Genomic DNA, 25,617 nt, shown 5'->3' on the forward strand with positions numbered 1-25,617 from the left:
GCAGCTGGGGAATGTTGGTGGTCTTCGCGACAATGTTTATCTCCAGCCGATCCATACTCCAGTGATTTTTTGGCATAATGGGCTGATCCCAGGTTCGGCATGAAGACCACATCACCTTCCCAACTCCGACAAGCACTTCGTACTATATATCTCCCCGTTCACCATATGACTCGAAAGAAGAGCGGCTTGGGCATTCCCTTCACGTCTGTCAGAAAAGGACCTTCTTCGAGAACTTGATGTGAATGATATATTCGACATCATCGCTTACCTGGGAAACCTATGGTACCCGGTCCTCTGCCATTCGTTGAATTCTAGCATCAAGTACGTCTCGTCTTTCATTATGAGTACGAAAAGAAGTTTTTCACTTCTTTCGCCGGAAAGAAGTTCCAGCTACTTCTTCTGGGTGAATGCCTGCTGCTCAGATACTACCGGTCTCGTCTGACGCTTCCGCATAAAAATGTCCATTTTGGCCAGATTCTTCTCCACCGTTTGGACGGTTGCTTCGATCACCCGGCTTAAGGAGCGGCAAAGAGATGATATTGTAAATACCAGATTGGCTTTAAAGGGTGTGTCACATCAAATTGCATCACGGAAAAATCGCTGTAGAAATTTAATTTATAGGAATTATATCTTCAGCTTTCGCTTATAATCAGAAAAGAGTGTATAGATCACGTTGACTTCACTGTCAATTTTTCGTAAATTTGGAAAAATGTCGTCGAACAAAAAAGAGCGTCGTGAATTAATCCTGCGCACTCATTTCGAGAATCCGGAGTTGTCACATCAGGACATCGGTAAGATGCTGGGAATCGTCCAATCCACGGTCAGCAGAGTACTAAAACGATACTTCGAGAACCTAACCATCGACCGGAAGGTGAAGAACGGCAAAAATGGATGCTCCGTCAGTGAAAAAGATCACAAGCGCGTAGTTAAGCAGTTTAGACGTGATCCGAGAAGTTCGGTCCGGGATGTCGCCAATAAGCTGAATTTGTCAAGTTCATTCGTCCAGCGGACCGCGCAGCGGGAGGGCCTGCGTACATACAAGGTTCAGAAAGCTCCTAACCGCGACGAAAGGCAAAACATGGTGGGGAAGATGCAAGCCCGGAAGCTGTACACCGAAATGCTGACGAAGCCGCATTGCCTGGTAATGGACGACGAAACCTACGTCAAAGCGGACCCAATAGAGAAATATTGGGCGATTATGAAGCAGGCCCTCTGGAAGAACCCAAAAGTTGTCAAATCGGAGGCGGACTTCAAGAGAAAATGAATTTCTGTTCAAAAAAAACTACAACCTGACGTTGTACAGAACCTTATGGACGGGGTAAAGAGGAAGGTGCGAGCATACGGGCTTGGGCTCGAAGTATGAATAAAAAGAAAATGCCAAAAGTTGTTTAATAGTTTTTATTTTACTGTCTAAAATTTTCAAAAGGATCGGTCTGCTGGGCGAATTTCTACAGCGTTTTTCCGTGATGCAATTTGATGTGACACACCCTTTATCTGGCGGACACAAAATGCCTCAGAATGTAGCTTGACAGTGATGCTGCTGCGAATAAACATCCCTGAATCATTTTTGTTGTAGACTTAATAAACGTAACATTTAAAGAAAATTTGTTCCTATAAATTTTCTTTCATCGCCATTCGAAATTAGTCCATTTTTTGATTGCATATGGTAACACTAAAATTGATGAAAAATGAATTGGAATTTTCGAGTAATTTGGAATTCGGTAATTTGAAGAAAATTGTAGAATTTGAATCGTGCTTGCCAGGCTCTGATTGAGCGAGTGATTTTCGGGCGTAAACAAAATCTAAACCACCGAAAAATCACAACTGAGTGCCGATACTCAGAAAGAAATAATACTGGTCAGTTTAAACTCGCTAAACTATGGTTTATGTTTACATAACGTATATACATAACGTTTTGTTTTTTGTGTCCTGCGTTAGACCTTAGACAATCTGGTCATTTTACTTTATATGGTTTAAATTGATGAAAATTGGAAGCATTCCCATTTCCCCATACATTTGTTCTGTAGATTTGTGTGCTTTCCCGAACAGAGCTGTCAATAACGAGCAACTTATGCAGCCGCTGGCATAGAAACAGTCGGAGACGAATGAATCGTTGGATTTAAACTCCCCGTAAACCTCCTCCTTGGGTTAAAGCTTTTACAAACGTCCTCCTTGGGGGTTTTGAACCCTCTGCTCTGGCTTTTCGGACATGCTACCATAAAGATCCGCTATTTGCAGGCGAAGGTATTTTATTCCACATTTTTAGTAAGTGCAGAAAAGATAGCAACGAAGATGGCCACAAGAAACACTACGGAAATGCCAAAATTCGAGTTAGAAGGAAAATAACAAAGGATTGAGGTTAGGTTTAATGGAGTGGTCTATAAAAACCGTGTGAACCTTATGCACCAAAATTGATTACATTGTCGGGAAATGAATACGAGATGTTTCATGTTTTATTCAAATAAAACCGTAATTTCTAGCGGTTCTAGAAGAAAAGATTCTCAAATATTGTTTCACAGTAATGTTCGATTGGTGGAAAACGTTATTTTGATCTGCTCGAATGGTTGATTAATGGTTGTTTATGAACAACATATAGATACTCCACGAAGCTTCCCAAACATTGGAATAGGTAAAGAAATCATATTAGATAAATCACTTCAAACTTCCTAACGATTTTACAGGATCCAGTTTTCATCCAGTTTTTTTAAGAGCGATCTTCCAGTTTTTAGAAAAATATTAGTGGCAACCCTGTTTGCATCGGCTCTGTTCTGATGTAACAAGCTCCTAGCTTAGTTGACGGTTTTGACCGAGAGTCGAGAAACGATTTTTCATAAACGGTCATTCTCGCGATGTTTCATTCTTATCGCTGCAACTGTGTGCATCTGTTAGACGCGTGTTTGATGCTTGTTGAATGGCAATGCACGGAAGATGTCTCTCATTAAATACTCAGTGCGATGCGTGCAATGATATAAAGAAACAAGTTGCGACATATAACCAATCAGTGTATTGTTCTCGCAAAGGCAAGAAAGAATCGTTGCTTCTCGAAATGATTTTACAAAACTACGCAAGCCATTAAACCTTTCCAGGATCGTCGGAACTTTTTACTAAAGAGATATTTATGAAATTTCGTCATATTCGAATAATATCCGAAACGAATAATATCCGAAACGAATAATATCCGAAATGATAAACCAACAAAATTTAAAAAAAAAGATTGCGTAGTCCTACGTCCTTAGCGGTCCTGTCTCGGATACAACCCGTCGACTTTTTCTTCAATATTGAGTGTTAACATAAGCATATATTACATACATATTAAACTAAAAACGCAATAAATCTCGAGAATTAATCAAGCAAATAAAACGAAATTTGGCATGTGAAGGTTTAGGGTGCAATAAATGTTTTTACGGTGGTTTGACACTCCACTCCACTCTCTAAGGGGGAGCTGCCATACAAATGAAACACAAATTTTTGCATAACTCGAGACCTAATCAAGCAAATGGAACCAAATTTGGCATATGGAGGTTTAGGAGACAAGAAACGTTTCTTAAGTGGTTGGACATACCTCCCCCTTTACATGGGTTGCGCTGAATAACTCGAGAACTAATCAAGCAAATGGAATCAAACTTGGCATATAGAGGTTTTAGGGATCGATAAACGTTTCTATGGTGGTTCGACACTCTTCTCCTCTCTCTAAGGGGAGGCTGCCATACAAATGAAATACACATTTCTGCATAACTCGGAAACTAATAAAGCAAATGGAGTCAAAGTTGGGATGTGGGGGTTTTTGGGTACGAGAAATGTTTTTATGATGGTATGACACCCCTCCCTTCTCTGGAATGGAGAGGGGGTTCCATAAAAATAATTCACATATTCCAACCAAACATGACAATTGAAAATTTTCGGAAAACTCTGAAGGAAAATGAGAAAGTTCCAAAAATTAAATTCGTATGTGTTCTACAATTACATATTGATGAGCGTTGTTAGTCCATTTGATGTTTGCGGTAACGAAATTGATCTTCGTATGAAAGTGGAAATGGATTTTAATGTGATTAAACGCACTCCTATATCGTCTTATATCTATATAAATAAAAATGGATCGCTGGACGTGTTGATAAGAGCAAATTTCGAGAAAGGAACTGTCCGATTTAGGTCTGTCTTCATTTAATCATATTTTCTGCATCAAACGCTTATTCCATGTAACGGAGAAACATGTTACTTGCAGGAGAATTGTGTCTGCAAATAATTTGATATTATAATGTCGAGTTTTGGTGGAAGTACTGAAATTTTATAATGGAAAATAATTTTAAAGGGTAGATTAGAAGATTAATCAATGAACAAATCTGCGATTGAACCCATGAACGTGCGCTTAGTAAGAAAACGTGGATATCACATTGATGACGAAAAATGAATTTTGAGTGGGGCGAAGTTTGTATCTAATAAATGAATAAATAGCTTTTTGTAGTAATTTTTGAGACGTTTTCTTGCCGTGGAGTACGCTATGATAATTCCGTCGCTTTGCGGGTTTCTTTGTTTTTATGTTTCTTTTCTCGGTTTCTATTACGTTGTCATTATGTACAGTACTTACTAAATAAACATCCCTCTTATCTTTCCGTTTAATTAACATAATTTTATTTTTAAACCTAACAACGCATTCGCTTTTTCAAATTGGGGTTTGTATCACTTCTAAAATAATGTCAATCCTATTTTTCCGAATGGTTTCAACCACGTCTTTCTTTTGTTCTTGGCCTTCTCTCATCGCGAAGTTGGTCATCTTCTAACTGAAGGTATTTACACAATACATGCAAACCTGTTTTTGTGCGATCGTATTTTGTGCAATTTCTCATTCATGTGACTGTTTTCGTGCGATTTGTTTGTGTGTTTCAAGTCCCGATTTCATGATAAAATCGCACAGAAAGAGTCGCACAAACGAGAAATTGCACAGAAAGGGATCACACAAAAACAGGTTTACCTGTAATAAAAAATCGATCGACCGGCATCGCTTTAGAAAAAAAAACGTCGTACAAACGATTTCCCTGTATGAAAAGTACATGTGAAGAGTGGGCTTCTTTACGATTCCCTGCAAGACCATGAGCGCAAAAAAACACATAATTTCATTGTTATTAGTCTGATACCTTTTCCCCAATCTTAACCGCGGCTTTAGATTAGGATGGCTTTGTAAAAATGATTCAGCATATAAATTTGTTTGCGTTACTATATTACTTATAAGTTCGTCATCTAGATTTTTTCCATATAATACAAATAATTATTTCTGTATCGTCATGGTACCATTTTTTGCTGGCCAGGATCCCCAGAAAATTGAAAAGGTGTTTTGTTACCTCCTGTGGTATTCCTGGTATTATCTGTATCCGGATTTTCACTCTCAATTTCGCAGTCCTCGGAGTCAGTATCATCAGATATGCTTTGATTGGACTAAGTGTCAAGTTCGCAGTTTTCATCGCTGAAGTCCTTAGAAGACGATGAAAGTACTCGTAAACGTCTCAGATTTTCGTTCAAATTTGTGGTTTTGTTCTCGGTCGTAAATTATTTAGTTTTTTTTAGTTTTTCATTAGGGTGTCCATCTCCATTTAAGGGTTGTCCGAAAAAATATGTTTTCTCATTTTTTCCAAAAATGACTTTTTTCAAAAGTTCATAACTTTTGAACTATTTGACCTATACAGATGATCGACTTTTCGAATTGAAGCCAACTATCTATTCTTTTTTGGAAAAATATTACACTTGCAAAAAAGGATTTTGTTTTCGTAATTATTGATTGTAGATGTTATTCATAGTTTACATGGTCTAGGGACCAAGGGCGCAATACTTTTTATATTTTTTCTTGAAAGCTGAAGTTTTTTACATAACATATCCAAAAATCAGAGAGGTGTTTTTTTTTGTTTTTGAGTTATGATTTTTCAATGTTAAGTGATGGTCTGAAAAATAAAATTTTACCCTTTTTTTCAAACATTCACTTTTTCATTTATTTGTTTATTTTTTTTTTTATAGTAAATGTTGTAACTTTTTATATTACCACAACCAAATCCTTTTTCATTTCCATTGAAATTCATATTGAGCGGCCTACATTCTCTATTAACTTATTTTAACTCACACAGCTTTTGGACTACTGAACCATCTCGCTCATTGGGTTCGCAAGATAGTAAAAAAAATTAAAAACCATCATTCGAAGATCTCATGTTTGCACTTTGCTTTATCTCTTCAACTTATTTTCATTCAGAATTTCCAAAATTTGAACTCCGTCCGTGCTGTCAAAATGGCAGTACATCATTTTAAATAGGTCGGTGATTATTGTAAGCTCACCAATCTAAACGACAACCACTTTCGCGGCAATGAATATACAAACAGAGTCAACACCATTATTTGTCATCTAACACATGTAATTATTTGCCCATTGCCTTCAGATAGTGAAACTATCTTCGTCAGATACATTTCAATGTGACGTTGAATAGCTTCCAATGCCATCGGATACTCAATTTGTTGGCCCTAATAGGTGGTGACCAGGGGTGAATTCACACCGAAGGATTAACTGGCCGTTAAATTGCGTACACATTAGAAAAGCCAATTACTCGTGCTGGCGTGCGAGGCGATGCGGTATACGATACGTTTCAAGCGGAAACAGGTGGACAGTTGTCGCTGGAGACGGGGTGAAAATGCGAAGAAATGTAATGTGACGATGCAAAATGATAAACATTCGTGTTTAATAACTGTGACAAGGCCTGCGTGGGTGGGTCTCGATCGGTTGAGTCGGTTACTTCGATGCGAGCTTCGATGGGTGGTGGAATGAGAAGATCATTTTGACGGCGGCAATTGTACGCGCCATACCGAAACAATTTACCACTGGTCATGTACGACCCACTGCGTAATTGGGCAACGAGTATGGTGAAACTACAACAAGGTCGGGACATTGATCTAGAGGAGAAGTTAGTTACGGATGGAGACTGCGGAAAGCGAGATTTATGGTACCGTTAAGATGGAAGGTAACATCTTAGCTTAGCCCTAAAAACATGCTCTGATAATTAGGTACAGCAGAAGGATTTTATTTTTAATCAATCATGCTACTCGTTCACACGATTTTATCTTCTTGATCTGGAGAAATTTTTCATTATTAGTGGTGATAAATCCAACAAGATTTATTACACTCATAGCAAAACTATTGATTCAATTTAACTACATCGTGGAGTTTCTCACAGTATTTTGGTATCTTTGGAGAGTTTCTCTGCAGAAATCTCAAGTACGGAGTAGAACACAAACTTCCGACACTATTTTTGATTTTTACATTTTAGCATGATTGGGATTTTTGTTGAATTGTGAATTATTCAGCCTTTTAACGAACAGCGCAATTTTAGAATACGTTTTGACACTTATCGAGCATTGTCGTGCTGCAAAACAACTTTATCGTTTCTTTGCTCGTATTGTGGCCGTTTTTCCTTCAGTGCACGGCTCAAACGTATCAATTATGGTCGGTAGAGGTCCCCCGTAATCGTTTTATTCGGTTATAGTAGCTCATAGTACACCACACCTAGAAAGAACGTTTTTCACTATAAATCCTATGTTAAACCACACAAGGGTTCAAATAAACCGCCAAAATTTCTTATTCAATATATATATATATATATATATATATATATATATATATATATATATATATATATATATATATATATATATATATATATATATATATATATAAATGGATTTCTATCTGTCTGTCTGATTCCTATGGACTCGGAAACTACTGAACCGATCAACATGAAAATTGATATGTAGGGGTTTTTGGGGCCGGGGAAGGTTTTTGTGATAGTTTGATACCCCTCCTCCCTCTCTAATGGGGGGCTGCCGTACAAATCAAACACAAATTTCTACATTACTCGGGAATTAATCAAGCAAATGAAACGAAATTTGGCATATTGAGGTTTTAGGGTGCAATAAATATTTCTTTGGTGGTTAAACTCTCCATCCCCCTGTCTAAAGGTGGGCTGCACAATTTTTTGCATTACTCGATAATTAATCAAGCAAATGAAACCAAATTTGGCATGTGGGAGTTTTAGGATGCAATAAATGTTTCTATGGTGGTTAGACTCTCCACCCCCTCTCTAAGGGGAGGCTGTCATACAAATGAAACTCAAATTTTTGCATTACTCGAGAACAAATTGAACCAAATTTTGCATGTAGAGGTTTTAGGGTTCAATAAATGATTCTATGGTGCTAAGATACTCCTCCCCCTCTCTAAGGTGGGACCGCAATAAAAATGAAAGACAAATTTCTGCATAATTCAAAAACTAATCAAGCAAATGGAGCCAAATTTGTCATGCGAATGATTTAAAGGACACGAAACGTTTCCATGGTGAATAGACACTCCTCCCCTCTCTCTGAGGGGGGGGGGGCTTTGGACTGCCATAGAAATTAAGCATACAGTTCTGCATAATTCAAGAACTAATCAAGCAAACTGAACCAAATTTGGCATGTGGAGGTTTTAGGGGGCAAGAAACATTTCTAAAGTCGTTCAACACTTCTCCCACTTTTCTGAGGAGGGGAGAGAGACTGTCATAGAAATGAAACACAAATAACTCGAGAACTAATCAAGCAAATGGAACCAAATTAGGCATATGGAGGTTTAAGGTACAATAAATGTTTCTATGGAGGTTAAACACTCCACCCTCTGGTTAAGGGGTGGGGGGGGGTGTTGGCTGCTGTACAAATGAAACACAAATTACAGGGGGCACACAAACACAAACTTCTGCATAACTCGAGAACTAATCAAGCACAATTTGGGATGTGAGGGTTTTTGGGTATGAGAAATGTTTCGATGATGGTATGACACCCCTCCCTCCTCTGGAATGGAGAGGGGGTCCCATAAAAATATTACACATATTCCAAACAAAAATATTTCAACCAAACATGACAATTGAAAAATTTCGAAAAACTCTGAAGGAAAAAGGGAAAATTCGGAAAAATCAATTCCCATATGTTCTACGCACGATGAAACGCACTCCTATATCTTATAAAGAAGTATCACCGAATGTGTTGATAAGAGCAGAACTTGAGGAAGGAATTGTCCGATTTAGGTCTGTTTTAATCTATCATATTTTCTGTATAAAACATTTATTCCATGTAACGGGGAAACATGTTATTTGCAAGTGGTTGAAAAAATCTTGAACGAGAATTGTGTCTGAAAATAATCTGATATTATAATGATGAGTTTTGTTAGAAATGCTAGGAATTTTATAGTAAAAGGTGATTAGAAGATCAATCAATGAACAGTCCTGCGATTGGACCCATGAACTTGCTCATAGTAAGAAATCGTGAATGTTTGAAGGTATTTATAACAAAACATAAATTTTGGACAGGACGAAGTTTGCCGGGTCAGCTAGTATCCCTTACACTAATTGCCATACAGTTGGTGATTTGGTTTGGGGGCACTTTTTACTCCCTTACCCGGCCTGGCTCTTTGGGGTTGAGAGAGAATGTAAGTCCTACTGTCATTCCGATTTGTTATAAAGAAATTTTCTCGGTTGCCTCGGCGACCCACAAAGATTTTCCGACGACATGTGTTGAAATATGTAAAACATTTCAGAATGGCTTTTTCCAGAGTCTTTGAGTCTTGTTTTTTTTTGAGATTTTGAAAATAGAGGAGTTGACTCCATCTCTTCTTTGTGTTGTCCATGAACATTATTCGCCTTCGCGTATTGAGAAATTGATTTTCGGGATTTACGGAGACTCGCCACGAAAAAATATCCACCCGAATTATAAACTAGTATGCTTAAAACGCATATTTTTTAATGAATGACTATTGTTTTAACTACATATGTTATAAATTTCTTCGAACAATGCAAATAAATTATTATAAATGGATTAAAGCACTGGATTGGATTATTTTTTCTCGAAGTTTTGTCACTTCATTTATTTGCTTGAGCAGTGGTTTTAATGTTTTTTCCAACACTGTAGATAGAAGTCATCGATGAAAGCTTAACTAAAAGTTAATTAAATGAGGAACGAAACAACAAACGAAGGACGATGATGACACAATCTTTTTTTTAGAGTAAAAGGGACTTCAGTTACTTTCAACATTCCAAAAAAAAAGGTACATATTAATTGAGTAATATTGCATATGAATAATCAAATTGAGAACCGCTGTGCATTTCACAATACAATACATCGGCTTACCTTACGGAGTACGTGAAGTGCGCATAAACAAGAGTCCAAAATCCCATAACTCAACGGATGAATAGCATCAGCATCATATTGTGAGTAACATATTTATCCATTCACACACGAGAAAAACGTAGTGAAATGAGAAACAAATAAAAAAATGAAAGGCAACTGATGTCATTTGAGGTGCGATTATTATCGTATATTTCCCTTCCATTCCAGTAGTAGTGACAGATAAGAACACACTGCATTGACATACACTCTGGTTGGCACTCTCGGTCTGAAATTGGTCCATATTTGGCAGCAGCGTCTGTGGTTTTCAGCAAGCGGTGGTAAAGCGTGAGTAAAAGTAATCGCTTGCGTCACGGCGTCATCTTACGTAACGACATGTCCTGAGTCGTTGACAGCGTGCGAGACGGTACCCCAATTGCGACACATATGCTCTACTTTAAATTTGGAAACGAAATACCTAGCCGATGAGGCAAATGAAACATGACCCGCTGAGTTATTATTATAGGGGAGAGATATTGCTTTGAATAGGAAGCCATATAGAGGGCGATTCAAAATTATGTTCCTTGAGCGATGTTTACAAACTGAGGGAATCATCTAACGGGTTCCGTCAAAAATGTTCTGGAAGCTTATACATTTTTTTTGCATTTCGATTCATCCAAAATTGGTTCTATTTGCTAGCGAGATATTCGTCTAACTGGAAGGTAAATCCATCAGAAAATTTGTATGTTATACCTCCCGATTGATTTGAGGTCTTTCGACGATGTCTTATGTTAATACTTTATGTCTTATGTCGAATAAAAATGATTTTTTTTGAAGTGGCAATTTGTATCCTGGAAAAAGCATGGAGAGGAATCTATTAAAAAATATATCAAACAATATTTCGTCAAGGTGTAATTTCTATTGATTGTGTTCAAGTAATTGTGGTCTTATCTTATTTATTCTTAGTGAATGTTCCTGATGTTTTGTGCGAGGTCAGTGATCTAATTTGTACCAAAAGATTTTGTATTTATTGTTATTATTGATTTTGTACCAATCCTACAAGCAGATTGTAAATCATCTGAAGTGTGCTCAAAATATACATTCTAACACTTGATTTGTTTTTCGAGAACAACTCGTTGAATATTTATGATACTTGGCATATGATTGCATATGGCATATTTTACAGTGTCACCAACGCGATTTTAGTGGCCCTTAAATCGTATTCATTGTGCATAGCAACCATTACTGCAAATTATTCAACACATCTTTATTCTATTGATTAGAAAAGAAAATCAGCCTTTTTAGAACATTACTTATGTTCCATAAGCCTCAAATTAAGAGGAAAACTGTTCCAGTTAATCAAACCCCTTACGCAAGAGGTTGTTTTGTTTACTGCGGAAAACTGTGGAAGGGGTGAATAAATTACAAACTGAAACATAAATGATATACATAACAACTTAAACAACATAAACAACATAAAATTGAAATCAGTTTTTGTATAATTTTAAAACTCCCAACTTTGAGCTCAGAATATAATGCTTCAGAATTGTTTGGAAAAAAAAGGAGTCGTGGTCTTCTTCGTCATTTTCTTCTTCTTCTTCTTCTTTTTTTTTCTTCCTTTTCCATCTTCTCTTCAAGTTGGAAGAAAATTATTGAAAGAAAACATCCTCCGTCTTCAAAGGAAATTGAACTTAAAGACCCCGACATGATATGTATTATTTATTACACAGTCGGGCTCTAGCCAGCAAGTAGTCGCTCGTTTTAAATGGAAATGCATTGTTCGTTCTTAGGAGAGAAGACACTGAGGGGAGAGAAAATATTGCAATTGAAGATCTACCCGTTTGTTACAATCGTTTGCTAGCCAACAGTGAACAGTCTTTCTTAATGCTAATGTCACAAACAGCGGACTAAAAGGAAACTCATTTTTGAGATTCGATAGAGTGTTAAGAATGAATAATGTTGCTTATGTGATTATGTGATTCCATTCGCGTTTTCAAATCCAAAGTGGTAACTTTGAACGAATGCTTGTTTATTTTTGCATCACACGCACACATTGTTTTTTGACGTAGGATACGTCTTGCGGGAACATATTGGGGGTAAAAATTTAAAAACAAAAATCGATCGCATCGTGAAAAATGTCCGCCTAATGCGTCATTTCATTTCATGATGGAATGATGAGATTTCTGCGTAAATCGATTTCGGCACTCCAGAACAATTTTTTAAATTGAATAAAATAATATGTGTCCTGAAACTAACTATCGAGCAATTGGAAATGAATAATACACAGTAATACACAGTTCTGATTGGTCGAAATTGACGACACAATCGGCGGTTCATGTACTTACAATTATTGTTCAGTTATTTTCTGATGGATTTACGAGATTTTTGCATCAATCGATCTGAGCACTTCATAACAATTCATCACAATGCATAGAATAATATATTATATGAAACTAACTATTAAACAATCAAAAAATTACCATAATGAGTATTTGGAAAAGTTGTTGAAAATTATAAGCAAATTCATAAAATTTCATTAACATGACGGTATAACACGACAAACAAATTAATACAGCCAATTTACTATAAAAAAGACAATCAATCAGAAATATGTTTTTAAATATCTCGAGAATGGCTGCATTTAGAAGGAGATTGATGAAAGCTATTTTGTTTTAAATCACATCAGGATTCATAATTTGTGCCTAAAAATGATTGTCAACATACAAAAATTCAAATTCGAAAATTCATAAAAATCCGATGCTCCACAAAGTTCGTCAAAAATAGTTTTACCATTATTGACTCATTTTTCAAATTTTCTACATGACTTCTATTTTATATTAGGTTGGGGAAAAAGTAATCCATTATTTTTGGGTGAAATTCAAAACTATTTTTAATATGCTTCGGATTGTCCGATTTGGGTCAAATATTCACCGTTTTGTTGCAATTCTAAAGGAAGCTTCATAATGTCACCATCATAGAGGTCATAGAGGTCCTTATTGGCGATAAACTCTAGCAATGGATTTTTACAATCTTCTCTTCATCCCAATTTCTTATCACTGTGGAAATTTTGCAATGCGTGGAAAAAGTGGTAATCGCTTGATGCCGGGTCCGGACTATATGGTGGATACATAAAAACATCCCAATCAACTGCCGTAATCTCGCAAAGTGACGCAAGCGCCAGAGGTAAGAATTTTCAGTACGAGAATTTTTGTAAAATTTCATGTATAATCAGCATACGCGTACATTACGAAAATCTGATCTGTACAAAATGTGTATTGTTGATGGAAAAACATTGCCATCGGCTTGATTTTTGAAAAAATGCAGTTTTATTTAAGCTATGCCACCAACACCAATTTGTTTTGGAAACAGCAAATTTAAATCGCTGTTTCCACAACCGATTGGCGTTCATCCATCAAAGTATGTGAGAATCTGTTTCCAATTATTTTCTCCAACATGCTGCCGTTGAGCAAAGCATCAGGGAGAAGAATTCACATACTTACCCAACTTTGTAGCATGAGTCGAGCAGGTCAACGTAGTTGAGAACCCGTTTGTAATAATTATGGACAGCACCGATTTTTTCGAATTCAAAATGCAATTGAAACTATCCGTGTTAAATAACATAATGCCGTCCGAAATTATCCGAAGTAAAACAGATTCAGTTTACGCGAGGATGTTTTGAGTTATGTTACAAGATGTGTTTGGTTTTGTTTGGAGCATTTAGAAGAGTGCAGCTGTTCACCAAATCCGACATTTATCCTTCAATCAACACTCAGCTTCAATTTATCCGAAAGAGAAATTGAACAGGCGAGGAATGTAAACATCGTCAAGAAGCTTTGTCCCTTGATGCCTGAAGAAAAAAGACACTACATATTAGGGAATCCTTGTAATCAACAATTAAATTGATGAGTTTGAACTATTTAGCTCTAATCTTTATGAGCTATATGTGAGAACAGCAATACACTTCAATCTAGGATAACTGTACTTTAAAATGAGTTTGATTTCATGAATTTAAAGTACATGGTTTTGTGAGCTTCTTAGTACATGATTTCTAATTCTGAAACAAAATTGCTATCATAAAAGTAACATTACATGGGGATGGACTGTTTTTGATTAAAATACTTGGCATGACAAGCTTCTCGGAAAAGTGTTTTTTTACAAGAAAGAAGGCATGTGACTTTTATTATGCTAAACGTTCATTACGGAAGATGTTGTTATGTGAATATTGCTGTCCCTGAATATTGTAAAAAAAATCACATCACATCACTATCAAATTACGTCACAACATAGAGAAAATGGCGCTTGCGCTCCATCACAGTGGAAATGGCGCTTGCGCCACTCCGTTTTCAAGCTTTCACAGGGTCTTTTTCTCACATTTCTGTAAATTTTCTCAGTTGTTTGGAAGGATTTGGTATTCTTTATCGATCTATAACAAAAAACGTAAAATGTCAATGTTGGCGCTTGCGTCACTTTGCGAGATTACGGCAGTCAAGCTCTCGGAAATCTGAGGCCACGCGTTGTCCTGATGGAACACAAAATCTCTTCTCTTAGCCAGTTTTGAAGGTTTCTGGTCAATTGCTAGCTTCAAACGGTCCATTTGCTGACAGTAGAGATCTCAATTTAGTATTTTGCACTAAAATAAAAATTTAACAAAAAATAAAAAAATTTAAAAAATTCTAAAAACAAATTATGTTGCACGTATTTTACTATACACAACAATCGCAATTTCAGTGGCCTGGCTTGCATTTTCGCAATTATAAAAGCAAAAGTGTAAAATGTACTGATTTCTATTGTTAACACCCTGTAACTCACAACTGAATGGAACAACTAAAAAACAGCAAAAGATTTTTTTTAGTGTGAAATGTCGCCTTTAAAACGAACATATACGAATTGTATGATCGATATTACGCAAGATATTGATCACTAAAGCCAGCTAAGCCAGAAAAAAATGGATAACTTTTTCCCCAACCTAATATGAAAAATTAAAAAAATACGTATTTTAGGTATTGCACATTATTTTTTTTTTATTTCAAAACTATTTTTTACTCAGTGTATATTTTTTAACTCTTTCTAAGACACTATTCTGGTACGACTCATAGTTTTTGAGATATAAATTATCGAAGTTTTCTCTTACTAAAATCGTTACGCCCTTTTCAAACGTTACACTTGAGTCAAAAAAATCCCAATTGCTGTGGAAAACTAAGATTTTCTCCAACCCAAACGGAATACAAACTTTCATTCAAGCGTCATTCTGTGTGTTCTTTGTGCAATTTGGTTGGTTCAGGTCAATCACGGAGAACAACTACGAATTGTACAGTCTACCCAAGCTCAAGTTCAAGCTCAACCCAAACGGAATACAAACTTTCATTGGAATCAAAAATACTCATGTTTTGTAATTGGTCGATTTCATTTGGAATTGCTCAATTATGAAATGATTTATTTCCATTTTTCATAAATAAAAACTAATGTGTCCAAGAACGGATCGTCCGGTTTATTTTGTTGTGTTCATTTTCACCCAAGCAAAGTTCATGCGGCGAGAAAATTGGAAAAGTGAAGGAATATTCGAAAAAGTGATTTTCCATATGCTCTACATGTTGACGTATCTCGTCGAGGACCACAGAGGGCGGCTTTCATCATATCTCATTCCACTTTGGCATCTTTTATCATGACTCGCACCATCCAACGACTAATTACCATCCTTCTGTTATCATCACTCGGTTGTAAACACTGGTGGAGTGAACCAACAATACACAACAACCAAACAAAACGGCCCTTTTCAGGATCACCAAATCATTATCGAAGAGTTCAACGATGTAATTCTCCAAACATATCCAAAATCAGAATGTTACGTCAGCTATGCGGTCGTGTCTCGGACACAACCTTGCTGTGACTTTTTTCTTTGGTTTGAACTGGGTGTTAAAGAAGGAAGTCCACAAAAAGAAACTAATAAATTTCACAGTTTTTATTTGATAAAGGCGAACATGCAAGCCAAGTGGCTGAAATTGTGAGGTTGTGTTTATGGTCTCGATACGGTAACAACCAATTATGTGCAATATTGATAGAGCGAAAGGAGCGTGCTGGAAATAGAAGAATATATTTCCTTTTTAGGCGCGTAAATTTAGGCAACGTGAATAAGGTGCAACATAAAAAATTGACAAAGAGTAACTTTGTAGGGTTCTGCTCCAAAGAAGTTTGCGAAAATGAACTGTCCTAATTTTGCCAATACGAACGAGAGATGGAATTGCTCTCTAAATAGCAACCTAAAACTAAATGATAAATATTTGACCCAAAATATTCATTTGACGAATCTACATGAAAATGATTTGGGATCCGTTCCTCGCGATTTAACTAGAGAACTGATCAACGAATTTTAAGAACCATTCGGAGATGGATGAATCGTTTGATTTAAAGTCTCTGTGACTTATTTTCTAGCTTTTAGTACATTAAACCATTTAACATAAAAAGTTTTCTTACTTTTATTTTCTACTTTTTAGTACATTATCTGTATGATTAGTATACTGCCCATGTTTGTATACTAGACGTAAGCGCTAAATGAACAAAATCGATTTTTTCGCCGTTTTGCATTCTACGCAATGTAATGCGTTTTCTCAACATGCAAACAAACATTTTTTGTTCGGAAAAGTTTGAAAAAAAAAACGTTTCCGAAACATCACTGTTTGTCCGCATAACAGACGTAGTTTTCAGTAGCTTTCATACATCGTTTGAAAATCAACAATTGTCAGTGTTATGTGCTATAACCTAAATCCACATTTCAATCACATTCTTTGTAGAGACCAAACATGCCTGTCACGATAGTGTCTTATTACTTAGTGTTTCCTTATAGATGAATATAAGAAACCATTGTAATGCTGCTCATATAATTACTATTTTCTGTACACTGATGTGATCTGCTGGTCAAGCCCCTTCACTTGAAACCCATTTTGGTGGGGTTTGTTTTGAGAAAATATGTAATCCGCCATTTTGTGGTGGCAGCCATCTTGGATTTGCATTTTTTTATATATAACTGTGGTCTACGAGCCTTTTCATTTGATACCCATATTGATGGGGCTTTGAGAAAATATGTAATCCGCCATTTTGTTGTGGCGGCCATTTTTGTTTTGCATTTTTCATAAATAACTGTGTTCTACTAGTCAAGCCCTTTCATTTGATACCCATATTGATGGGGTTTGGGAAAAACCCATATATATTGGATTTTGAGAAAATATGTAACCTCCATTTTGTAGCGGCTGCCATCTTGGATTTTTAAAATCATGGAATACGCAGTTTTATAATGACTGCAGAGATAAAGGCATGTTCCAAATTTCAGATCAATTGGTCAACAGGAAGGGGGTCAAATTTATATTAATGTGGTACAGCGCTACATACAAACATGTTACAAACATACAAATTTACAAACCTACAAATTACAGGGCAAGCTAAATAAAACCGTTTAAAAAATCTAAAGGTTATGAAGATTATAGGGAAAATATTGAATCCAATTGCATTCATCAGTGTTTCATTCAAATATTAATTGAACATGAAGAGGCGTTCTGTATTTTTGATCGCGAATATAGATCGCATTCAGAAAATTACTTCGGGGGGAACGTGAGTGTTCGAAATAATTTGGATTAAAATATCAATTGTGGGCGGGAATATTTAAGTTCATATAAAAATAATGAATTTCTACAATCTAATGAAAAACCTTACGAAACCAATATGTTAATAAACAGTGGTATACCTTTAAAGCAGGATTTCTCAAAGTGGTCGATATCGACCCCCTGGGGTCGATTTCGGTTTCCAAGGGGTTGACATAAACGAAAATTGATTTTGGGGTCGACCAGGTCTGAAAATCGACCCTGTTAACACTAGGTTTATGGAACGCGTCATTTTGACGCATTTTGAATTTTCTAAGGAAAAATACAAAAATCGTCGACATTTTTATTCCATCTCTAATAAGGACCGTATCGTTAATTATGGGTACGCTCAAAACACAGCTTTATTTCAAATATTGCATTTATTTTTCAGTTCTGATATCAAAATATTGTATCTTATGAATGAAAGAAAGGAGTAACAGTAAAAAATAATCAAGATTCTGATTTTCGCGCCAATGATCGCACCTGCTTCTTGATGTCCCTCATTAGGTTCTGGACAACCGTCTCATCGACTTGTTTGCTCACATTTATCCAATCCTTTTTGAACTGCTCAAGGTCATCGGCTGCCTTGTCCTTCTTCCGCAGTCGTCCCTTCATCAAAGCCCAAAATTTTTCAATAGGTCTTATTTGCGGACAATTTGGAGGATTCATCTCCTTTTCCACAAAATCGACATTATTCTCGCAATACCAATCCAAGGTCAAACGTGCATAGTGGCATGATGCCAAATCAGGCCAAAATAGTGTCGGACCAGTGTGCTTTCGGATGAGCGGTAACACACGCTTTTGGAGACATTCTTTCCGGTAAATTTCACCATTCATATTCCCGAGAGTGAAGAAAGGAGATGATTTCATGCCACATTGACAAACAGCTTGCCAAACCAGCACTTTCTTACCGAATTTTTCGCAAAAAATTGACTTCTCCGCGTTCGGGACATCTGTTCCTTGCTTTACAGTGTAAAACTGTGCCCCAGGAAGAGTTTTGTAGTCCAGTTTGACGTAGGTTTCATCATCCATGACGATGCACAGTTCGCGTTTGCTTAAAATCCCATCGTAAAGCTTACGGGCACGGGTTTTCACGGAACTTGCCTGAATTTGGCTGCGTTTGGGACATTTTTGCTTTCTATATGCCTTCAGTGAGTTACGTTCTTTGGCACGTTGAACCATACCGATTGATGTTCCACACTTTTTTGCGCAATCCCGTATCGATAATTCCTTTTTTCTTTCAAATTGCCTGCAAATCTTTTTATCCAAGTTTGGCTTGGATGGCCCAGGTTTTCTGCCGCGACCGGGTAGATCCTTCAATGTATTATACATACCAAATCGCTTGATAGCGTTTTGGACCGCATGGACGCTTACTCCTTCCGCCTTCGCCAATTTTCTCATTGATATTCCTGTTTCGGAGCAGTATCTGGTCACAATGGATTTTCGTTTTTCTTCTGTTAGCCCTCTCATGATTGCACTTTTAGGAAAAAACGATCTTTTAACAATGCTAACTGAACGCTAACTGTGTCAACAACAGGAGAAAAATAAACAGCTGTCAAAACAAGCTATAGTCTTTTTCAGACGGAGACTCTAAGGCGTACCCATAAATAACGATACAGTCCTTAATGACTTTTATGCAATACTACGAACCGTTATCTTCGTTATTCGATATCGTTAATTCAAATCAAGTTATTTAAATGAAACAAGCAATAAACAACTGTTGATGTTTTCATGGCTTTGGACTAGAGGGCGCTATATTTTTTTTGATAACTGAGGTTCTTTTACATAACATATCCGAAAATCAGAGATGTAATTTTTGTCGTTTTAAAGTTATGAATTTTCAAAGTCAACCGATGGTCCGAGAAATCATTTTTGACGTAGGACTACGTCTAACCGGAAGATATAGGGGGTGAAATGAAAATCTAGGCACTGAACAAGTAGGAAAAAATGCAAGATTTGGAACGCTTAAAACTCGAGCATTTCTCAATAGATCGCAAAGGTTTTTGCATCAATTGATAGGAAATATATCTACGCATCTATCATAACGAATAACATTTCATTTTTCTTGAGATAAATAATTGAATAATTAGGAAATATCAAGCATTGTCAAAATGCACTATGTGCCCATTTTTGATTGGTCCATTTTGTGCTCCTCAAATCGTACCGACCAAAACGGGCAACCAGAGCAGCAGCGAAATAGAATGAAGCACGATTGGAAAGGAAAAAGAAAAAAATGAACGAAACATTGGTCGCAGTCTCACACATGCGTAATTCTCGAGCCAGCCAGTCAGCTTAAAAATCCCCGCTTCGCTGCCGTAACGATCATTCTCATTCAAACCGTACACCACATCGTTTCGCATCACAACACATCAACAAACCAACCCAAGCAGCCATGTTTGAACATGGTAAAGGAGGAAAATGAAAATCCCGCTCGAACCGTGTTGATCTGGAGTTCCCCGCAAGGGTAGCTAGGCCGAGCGCGTTAGTACCAGTGCACCAGTCCACCTAGCCGGCGTTATATAGTTTCGGCCGCCGAAGTGATCGAGTTAGCTGGCAAAGCTGCTCGCGACGATAAGAAAACCCGCATTCGGAACAGAACACATTCGGTTCGGTGGACATCAAGACAACAGGCAGTTGCAGCGAGTGGCGAGTGGAAAACGCAAAACGGCATCAGGTAGCAGAAGAAAAAAGTTTGTTCTTTATACAAACTGCTTTGGTGGCAAATCCAGAACAAGGCGGCATCGAGGGCGTTCGAAATGGTTTTTTTCAAAACCACGAGTACTAAGTTTTCTAAATTGGACCCTTCCATAAAACAAGGTGCTTTTCAGGGCCATTAAACCTTCCAAAAAAGAGTTTAGGAAATACAGTTCAATGCATTCTAAAACATTATCCAAAATAATAATAAAACACAAATTTAATGTTTCATAATTTGTTTGCCAGGATCTGATGAGTATGTGAATTTGGCAGTTGTTCTGAGCTTATTGATAGTTGGGGATTTTCCTGATTATTCAATTTTCACCAATTCTTAAATTGTTTCCAGATTGAAAGTACAGTAATTTACAATTAGTTCGACATTTAGCTAATTGGACGGTAATTGGATGTAATGCGACTTATTTAGTTGGACATTTTTGTAAACATAGAGATCCAAATTATGACCCCACATTGAAAGTCGACACTGTACCACTGTCATCGCAAATGTTCAACTACAGGTTAAAATCGGTTAAATTCCAATGCGACACTGAGTGGTGCTTCGGCACGTCGCATTGAATGTATCCAATTTTGTAATTTACTGTACAACATGTCACAAAGCTGAATGGGAAGAAATTTTCCAACTGTGAAAGCTGTGGCGAGTGGCAACAAATCGCTAAACAGGAAGGTTTAGCCGAACAAGATGGGAATATCGAGTGATAACAAAACAATAAACTCTTTAGATTGAAGATAATTTTGTGATCCTGAAAAGGACCCTTTTTAGCCTGCATGTGAATCCAACGAGCGAACAAATCGTAATGAATGTATTTTTTTGCCATCGCTCCCTTTTAACGCTCATTCGTTCGTCTCGTTGGACACGCCCCTCTGGCTGAGTCTGCCGATTTGTCTCTATCCTGTGTGTACCGCTAGAGTATAAAACACGCGGACCCCAAAAAAATATCTTATTTTCTTTCAAACCGTAAACCCGTGTGGTTGTACGGCATCGGCATCGTGGACGTAACAAAGGAGGACAAGTTAAGGGAAAGGCAAAGTCTCACTCGAACCGTGCAGGTTTCCAGTTCCCTGTTGGTCGTATTCACTGATTGCTCCGCAAGGGTAACTAGGCCGAACGGATTGGTCCCGGAGCACCAATATACCTAACAGCGATTGTAGAGTTTCGACCGTCGGAGTGCTCGAGTTGGCTTGCAAAGCTGCTCACGACAATCATAAAACCCGCATCAAGAACAGAGCAGCTTCGGTTCGGCGCTCATCAAGGCAACAATTAGTTTCAGTGAGTGGCAAAGTGTTTCTCCGGCACGTCGCATTAAATGTAATTTACTGAACAACATGTCACAAGCTGGATGGGAAGAAATTTTCCAACTGTGAAAGCTGTGACGAGTGGCAAACGCAATAGCTAAACAGTAAGGTTTAACCGAACAAGATGGGAATATCGAGTGATAACAAAAACACAACACCAAAGGTTCTTTTCAGAACCATCAACATATTCATAAAGAGTAAACAGTAAACTAATCCATTTTTCAGGTAGATAGGTAGGTATTCACGTAGGAGTAGAAAATAAAACAATATATTCAAAATATATATTTAACAAAAGCTGTCCCCTTTGTATAGTCCTACGTCACTCCGGTTATGTCCCCGACATTACCCACCCGTCTTTTTGCCTTTTCTTTCAACTTTTTCAAAAATTCATAACTTTTGGATTACTGGACCGATTTAGATAATCGACATATAAAACTAAAGCCAATGAGCTATTCTTTTTTTGAAAAAAAAATTACTAATCTTGTTGCATAGGAATATTGAACGGAAACTGAATACAAGTTTAATTTGAAAAATCATAACTCAAAAACGAAAAAAGACACATCTTTGATTCCTGGACACGTTATGTAAAAAACCCTCAGCTTTCAAGAAAAAATATAAAAAAATACAGTGCCCTCTATCTTTAACCAGAAAAAACTATGAAAAACTAATACAATCAATAATTATTAAAGCGAACATTCTAATTTATCGCGAATGTAATTATATTTTTTTAAAGAAGACAATATTATTGGCTTCAATTTGATATGTCGATCATCTAAATCGGTCCAGTTGTTCAAAAGTTTCGATTTTTTCAAATAGGTTTTTTTTTGTAAATTGAGGATTTTTTAACCATCGGTTAAATTTAATCATAACTTAAAAACGAAAAATATCACATCTCTGATTTTTGGATATATCATGTGAAAAATCCTCAGTTTCAAGAAAAAATATAAAACAACATAGCGCCATCTAGTCTAAAGCCATGGATACAACAAAAAAACCAATACAATCAATCATTACGAAAACAAAATTCATTTTTTTTTGCAAGTCTAATATTTTTCCCAAAAAAACTAGGTAGTTGAATTTAATTTGATATATCGTTCGTCTGAATCGGTCCAGTAGTTCAAAAGTTATGAATTTTCGAAAAAAAATCAGTAAAAGACGAAATAATGGATTTTCCGGACCACCCTAAAACGGAAGTGGTCACCCCAATAAAAGAATAAAAAAATACGGGTCTAATATTTGGCGATAAAGAACAAATCTACCGCTTTTCACGAAACTATGAGAACCACCAAAGCGGTTTGACATGGAATGGCTGTATATAAGAATCGTCCGTAAACCTAATGTTTAATAACATAAGTTTTTATTTGAAACTTTCAAGATGCTGCATAAGTAGGTAGGTATTAACGCAGATGCGGAGGAAACACCTCATAATCTGCGATCAAATTCAAAAAAGCGCCGACGTGACGAGCAAGCAAATCAAAATGAAAATACAACTCCTTTGAGTTTTGCTGCTGTTTTGAAAGATGCAGGGAGAACAACAAATGAAATTATATCGGATAAGAAGACTAGTGTAAAAAATAAAACTTTGACAAGGGAAAAGATCTTAATAATAAAGCCAAAAATAACACAGGAATCAGATATTACAAGAAAAATTCTGAAAGAAAATGTCAATCCCAAGGGATTGAATATAAATAGTCTGCGAAACGGAAAAAATGGTACTGTTGTTGTTTCTGCTTCTGATAAAAACTCAATAGAATTGTTGAAGGTTAATGTTGAGAAAAAGTTGGGTCAGGACTACGAGGTTTAAATACCAGAAGCACTGAAACCGACTATTAAAATAATTGGATTTAGTGAAGAAATGGATGAGAATAATTTGAAACTAACTTTGATGAAACAAAATCCTTCGTTACAAAAAAACAAACATTTCGAAGTAAGAAAAATCTATTGCAATAATAAAATGTAGTGCAATAAATATAGCGCGATCATTGAAGACGATGGGGATACTTATGCTAAAATGATAGAAGCGAAATCAGTATTTTGTGGATTTGAAAAATGTCGAGTGATTGGTGGTTTAATGATTCTAAGATGTTTTAAATGCTGTGAATATGGTCATAAGATTGTCGACTGCAAAGCGAAAGATAGTGTATGCCCGAAATGCGGAAAAAACCATGAATTTAAGGACTGTACATCCGAAGAAATACATTGCTCAAATTGTACAAAAATGAAAAACGAGCGAAGAATTGACATAGATACGAAACATTTTGCATGGAGTACAAACTGCCCTATATTCCTCCGAAACTATGAGAGGGAGAAGGAACAGGTGGACTTCTCAATTTAGTCATCCAAGAAAGGAACACATGGAAGATATAATGTTCTTTATATGAATGTGGCTGGATTACGGACACTCTCGATGAAATAGAAATATTGCTATCAAAAGAAAAACCAAAACTACTAATTATGGTTGAAACACATTTGACGGAATCAACTGATCTGGATGGATTTGATGTAGTAGGATATACAATGATTAGTTGTTTATCGAGATCTGTTCATACTGGAGGCGTATCTATTTATATTTCGAGCTTTTTAAATTATAAAGAAATTTACAATGATACATACGGGGACAATTGGTTTCTAGCTGTAGAAGTCAGAGGATGCAAAATGTCTGGGATATACGCTGGCATATACCATTCGCCTAGTAGTAGCGACAAGGACTTTTTAGAATTTATGGAAGATGTATGACTACAACACATACAAGAACATGAACAAAAAAGAATTATCATTACTGGTGATTTTAATATTGATTGGGTCGAGCATAGAAAATCTCTCGAATTGAAATCAATTACCCAAGCCGCTGGATTTAAACAAATAATTATTGATCACACCAGAGTATCTAGAACAACTTCGACGACCATTGACTTAGTTTTTACAAATTTTGACGACGGTGTGATTGAGATTGTTTATGATAGCAAAATTTCGGATCATGAAACGATTGGTATGATCTACATTTTTCCTGATGTTGACAGTTCTGTAGAAAATAAAGAAAAATCTCGTAAGTGTTGGAATAACTATTCAAAACGTATGTTGCAATCTGTCTTGCAGAACAAAATAACACCGATTTCAGAACGAATCTCGCTTCATGAAGTTGCAGAAAATCTGGAAGAAGCGCTTTGCTCTTCGATTAAACAGATATTAACAGGTAGTCACTCTGGCATCCCCGCACTCACACTGATTTCAGACAAACTTTGGTACAACTCCACGTTGTCTTACATCAAGAGACGGCGGGATCATTGCCTAATACAAGCTAAACGTACAAAAAGTATTGAAAATTGGAGCACGTACAGAATATGGAGAAATATATATGTACGTGAACTGAAGAATTCCAAGAATAAATTCATCCAAAATGAAATAAGTGCAACTCAGCATGATTTCAGCATGATCCGCATGATATTTGAAGATTGATATCATAGGAGAATCGAACTTTCAGGCCATGGAACGATTTTTTTACCGACAAAGCTATTCCATGGAAGCCCTAAATCGTATCAGTCTTCAGAATATGTTATAAGTGCTATTAATAAGCTTCGAAACAATTCTTTGAACTCTCTGCTCATCATATGTTACTCACTTGGTCGTATTACACAATGATTTTACTAAGATATTTTAGGATATTCAATATTCCTCAGTGGACAATAAATCAGAATATATTACAGCCTTGGAATGAGCTAAGGTGGTAATGCAAGAAAAGTTGATTATCATCAGCACATATGAGAAACTCAAGCAGGAGTACAACCAAGGTTGTAATAAGTTCTGGTTAAAACGCAATATTGAAACA

General features: G+C 36.6%; 1 protein-coding gene across 2 annotated transcripts in view; it reads left to right on the plus strand.

The window, feature by feature from the left end:
* The window catches only part of LOC129768538 (uncharacterized), a 303,931-nt gene that overhangs the window by 161,632 nt on the left and 116,682 nt on the right, over positions 1-25,617 (plus strand). The window lies entirely within an intron of this gene.

The sequence above is a fragment of the Toxorhynchites rutilus genome, chromosome 2 (genome assembly GCF_029784135.1).
Source record: "Toxorhynchites rutilus septentrionalis strain SRP chromosome 2, ASM2978413v1, whole genome shotgun sequence".
NCBI lineage: Eukaryota > Metazoa > Arthropoda > Insecta > Diptera > Culicidae > Toxorhynchites > Toxorhynchites rutilus.